Here is a 5,380-nt window from a genome sequence, read left to right as displayed (position 1 = left end):
GTTATGGCAGTAAATTCATACGGATGGCTAAACGGACTTATGCGATAAGATATAGCAATATTCGTAAATTCAACAAAGTACCGAGCGAAGAACTTCAGTATACTCATAGATGCCCGAAGGGACATCTTATCATGCTCTATATATGAAGCCTAGAGATTGGGCACCCTTACAAGGTCAAAATCATACAGGCTGCATGATGAAAGGTAGCAAACAATTACGAGATTGGAAGGATTCCGACTACACGTTGTGGTGTGAGAAGGAGGCCTAAGGGGGAAATGCCCTGGACTTTGGACTTATTCATAGAACACTCGTTTAGATGGCAAGGGAAGTTCTAAAATTTTCAGAAGATATAAGTTATAAAAATAATAAGTGCATCAGTCAACATTCGAGGACTAATGTTCCAAAAGGGGGAATAATGTTATGCCCCGCATTATTACGTTGATGTTATGCTCTGCAGTAATATATTACGATGATGTTACCCTCTGCAGTAATATATATTACGATGATGTTACACTTCGCAGCAATAAGTTACGACAATGTTGCACCCAGTAGTATTGTACGTTGAATTTGTCATAAGAAAATTGACATCAGTCCAAGGAAAAGATTATTTGGGAGTTATAAAGATTATAAGTGCTGAGCAAATTCGTGAAGGTAAGAGGGTAAGTAAAATCGAAGAAAACGAATTTTATCGAAGTTTGGCATTTTTGGATAAAATACGGCCCAAGCTAAAATACCCGATATTTATGGATTAATGTCATACAAGGTACTACATGACAATGCTAGTAAGGTGTATAAGGTATATTAAAAGAGAGTAGTATTTAATTAAGTTGAGATAATTTTTAAATTATGCGGGTAATTAATTAATTACCGGATAACAGAACATTACCTAATTAACTAATAAGTGAATAAATAATTAATAAATTATTCCCAAACACATGGCAAGCATCCACCATGTCAAGAATGTGATTAATAAGTCGCTTATGGCTAGGTGTCAACCTAGGCATAAATGGAAAGAAATGACTCATCTTAGTAATTAGTAATCATTATGTTGTTTTAGTTAGGGTTAAAAAATAATGTGAGACTCTACCCGTTTAGGGGAAAAAATACATGTGATGTGACTCTAGTTATAATTGTCAAAGCCATAATACAACAATTACTAAGCTGTAAGTTTTAAATACAAATATTAGAGTCCGCTCTCACTTTCAGATGATTTTATTTTCATAGACATATATTATTATTTGATACTACTCACAAAGATCTTTTGAAAATTACATCTACAGCGTCTTTTTCTTGTTTTCTTTTTCACAAGATAACTGTCACCAGCTTCTTATTTGACCTTCTTCCTTAAGCTGTTTTGTTTGTATGTCTCACAAGATATATACTGAACAGCTTGCTGAATCATGTCCTTATCAAGAAGGACTAATATAACTTAAAACTTGAAAAAGAAAACAATAATTGCCAGGAACAAAGAAACGTACTCCTCTCCAGAATTCTCAGGAACCAAACGTATTCCTTCCAAAGTTTTAAATAAATCAGAAACGTTTCCTTTTTATAATTTCAAACCAAGAAACGTTGGAACAAGTCTTATAATAAATCCATTCATCAGTTCAAAAACGTTCAAAGCAGATTCGTTCAAATAATTCCGGGATCAGGTATGTTAAGGCTATCCCTTCTTTCTTTTGGCATGGTCCAAATTATACTGAAGAAACGAGCAAATACACAACTTCTATAAATTACTCTATTCATAGAAATAATAGGGGTGTCAATATTCTTGATTCCCCATGAGAATTATTATTATCTTCTATCCATGGGTCTCAGAATAATACGCAGTTGGAAAAGTTTATCCGAAAGGAATATCGAGATTATTATGTACTTTTCATGCATTTCACTCATTTATACATGTGCATTGACCCATGACCAAATAGTGGTATATACGCGTATATATGTAAATATATGTATATTGGATATGGGAAAAGGTTACGGCGTTATATACGCACCACCATCGGATTAGCTGATATATGTTGATGATGTTGCCCACAGTGGCTTAAATATGATTCAAACGGCGTTTTATATGCGTATATATGTAAATATATGTATATGGGATATGGGAAAAGGTTACGACGTTATATACACACCACCACATGATTAGCTTGTATATGTTGATGATGTTGCCACAGTGGTTGAAATATGATTCAAACGGCATTATATACGCGTATATATATATATATGTATATATATGTATATGGGAAATGGGAAAGGTTATGGCGTTACATACGCACCACCACCTGATCAGCTGGTATACGATGATGATTTTGCCCACAGTGACCGATATGATATGATAGGATGCCCTCAGAGGCTGATGATGTTATGAAACATGTACCTATGCACGACATGACATTCATACGCATATGCATGACGCTAAAAGTAATTTATAATTTACAAAGTTATTCAGACTTACAAGTTGAGTCATGTTTCTATAATTCTTACATGTCTCTTATGTACTTATTTATGTGTCTTACATACTCGGTACATTATTTGTACTGACGTTCCTTTTTCCTGGGGACGCCGCGTTTTATGCCTGCAGGTCCCGATAAACAGGTCGAGAGCCCTCCAAGTAGGCTTTTAGCTCAGCGGAAGATGTTGGTGTGCTCCATTAGCTTCGGTGTTGCTTGTTTGTTTAGTATGATTTAGACGTGTATTATTTGGTATGGCGGGACTCTATCCCGACCTTTATGACATTTATGTACTCTTAGAGACTTGTAGACATATGTCGTATACATGAAAGATTATACAGCCTTGTCTGCCTATGTTTTGAATTTATAAATGATTATGTTGGCCTATTAGTCCCGTATGTCACGTGTATATGATGATGTAATAAGGAAGATACGTTACGTTGGTACTCGATCGAATAAGGTATCGAGTGCCCATCGCGGCCTGTCGATTTGGGTCGTGACAAGCTCTTACGGTTTATAAGGGATGTGAGCGCTCGCATGGACCAAATCCCAGGTGCACCACCGGTGCTGAAAGGACCGGACTCAAAGAAGTATACTCAGTTGTCGTACAAACCAAGTGTGAGACCATCTCCAGTTGCAGCTAATAATTTTGAGCTAAAGCAAGGGTTGCTCCAAACTCTTCAAAACAACTGTGTCTTCAGAGGAAAGATAACGAAGATCCAAACAATCATCTGATGGACTTCGAGGGGATAATGAACACCTTTCAGTACAAAGGTGTTTCACAAGATGCAGTTTACTTAACGGCATTCCCCTTCACACTCAAAGATGATGCAAAGCACTAGCTTCGAAGCTTGCCTAATGGATCGATTAGAACATGGGATGAGATGACCAAAAACTTTCTTGACAAATATTTCTCATCAGCTAAGATGTGTAATTTAGAAGAGAAATCCATAACTTCTACTAGAATGAGACTGAAACTATGTTTGAAGCTTGCGAGAAGTTTAAAGAGATAGTGCAAAAGTGTCAACATAGTGGAAATTGAATTCTGTATGCAACTCCAGGACTTTTGGGATGGATTGACTTCGGCCTCACGTAGAACATTGAGCAATGCAGCTGGAGGCCCGTTGATGAAGAAGACTCCAGATGAGATAGTCACAATTCTAGATGAGTTATTTGAAGATGCAAATCAGTGGCCCTCTGAGATTACTGAAAGAAGAAGATCAAATGGTGTTTACCAAGTTGATGCTAACACATCTGTGCAGGTACAGCTTGATGTCATGGACAAATAAATAAAGAGGTCGACCATAGCCTCAATACATAGTGAGCCTCATGCAATTTGTGATATATGTAGAAGAGGACACCCTACTCATGAGTGTCAAACCTCAATGGAGGAAGTGAATGCATTGGGTAATTATAACTTCAATGCAATGGGTCAGAAGCACCCTTGGTTTTCATGGAGTTCACCTGGGGGTACTGCAAATGGATGCAACAAAATAACCCCAGATTTCATGGACAAGGAGCTCCAAGCTTCCAAAATCAGCAGATACCACAATTTTAGCCTCAACAATCCAATCATCCTGGGCTAGAAGATTTGACGAAATCATATATTTCCCAAACGGATGAGAGGCTAGATGCTCATGGTGTAGCTATCAAAGAACTTGGCACAGGTTTGCGACACGTGGATAAGCAAGTGGGACAAATTGTAACCATATTATCTAAGAGAATCCCAGGTACTCTATCTGCTGATACTAAGAAGAATCCCAAAGAAATAGTGAATGGAATGACCTTGAGAAGTGGAAAAGTGTTGAAAGATCTCACTCCAATCCAAAAAGAGGTTGTGCCTGAAAAAGAAAGTGGGGAGAAGCTGAAAATTGATGTTGATAAGAAGAAGAAAGGCAAGAAGGGAGCTGAGAAAAAGAAGAAGGAGGAAACTTTGAGAAGGAAGGAACATGATGTTAGCGAGCATATGCCTACTGTACCTTTTCCTCAAAAGCTATGTAGTGAAAAGCTGGACAAGCAGTTTGAGAGATTTCTAGATATGCTGAGATAGGTTAACGTAAACTTGCCACTCACATAGGTGCTCTCCCAAATGTCAGCTTATGCCAAATTCTTAAAGGAGATCCTTACAAAGAAAAGAAAGATAGAAGAGACCTTAGTGATCAAGCTTACAGAGCATTGCAATGCAATCTTGCAAAACAAACTCCCACAAAAGTGTGGAGATCCAGAGAGTTTTACTATACCTTGCTCTTTAGGCACTACTAATTTAGTCTTTATGTGATTCTGATGCCTCAATTAATCTAATGCCTTTGTCTATTTATACGAGGCTGAAGAATGAGATTGGAGAGATAAGGTCTACACCAATTTATTTGTAGTTGGTAGACAAAACAACCTTGATACCTGAGGGGATAGTTGAAGATGTCTTAGTGAGGGTAGATAAATTTGTATTCCCTGTAGACTTTATAGTGGTAAAAATAGAGGAGAACAAGAAGGTACCCCTTATCTTAGGAAGACCATTCTTAGTAATGGGTACAACTATATTAGATATACATGAAAGAAGACTCATGCTTAGAGTGGGTGAGAAGGCTATGACGTTCGAGATGAATGTAGAAATGGTGGTGAAAAAGGAGAAGTCAGCTGCAAGTGTTGAGTGGAAGGTGAAGAGTTTGAAGGAGAAAGCTCTAGTGATTGAGAAAGATAAGTGGGGTGTACCCCAAAAAGGGTGAGGAGAAGCTGTCTGCATGGATGTGCGCACTAGTTCGGGCGAAAAGAATGGAGCCCAACTTTGACTCAGGCCTTGACTAAATATTCAGGGAAGTTCCTCTACCTTATACTTTTTAATTGTGTGTCATAGAGACATGCCACAACTTAATGTGTGGGGTGGGGAATATTTGTATGTTTTATGTATGTGAGTTTTTGTTTTACTTTTC

General features: G+C 37.7%; 1 long non-coding RNA gene across 1 annotated transcript; it reads left to right on the top strand.

Moving 5' to 3' along the window:
• The first annotated feature begins 1,465 nt into the window (after positions 1–1,465).
• LOC107793430 (uncharacterized) lies at positions 1,466–2,807 on the top strand. The gene is made up of 2 exons (XR_001649716.2): positions 1,466–1,652; positions 2,585–2,807. It is a non-coding gene; the product is annotated as an uncharacterized LOC107793430 (long non-coding RNA).
• The last annotated feature ends 2,573 nt before the right edge of the window (positions 2,808–5,380 follow it).

Source organism: Nicotiana tabacum, chromosome 16 (genome assembly GCF_000715075.1).
Source record: "Nicotiana tabacum cultivar K326 chromosome 16, ASM71507v2, whole genome shotgun sequence".
In the NCBI taxonomy this organism is placed as follows: Eukaryota; Viridiplantae; Streptophyta; class Magnoliopsida; order Solanales; family Solanaceae; genus Nicotiana; species Nicotiana tabacum.
Note: the sequence above shows the minus strand (reverse complement) of the source record. Positions and strands in the feature narration are given on the sequence as shown.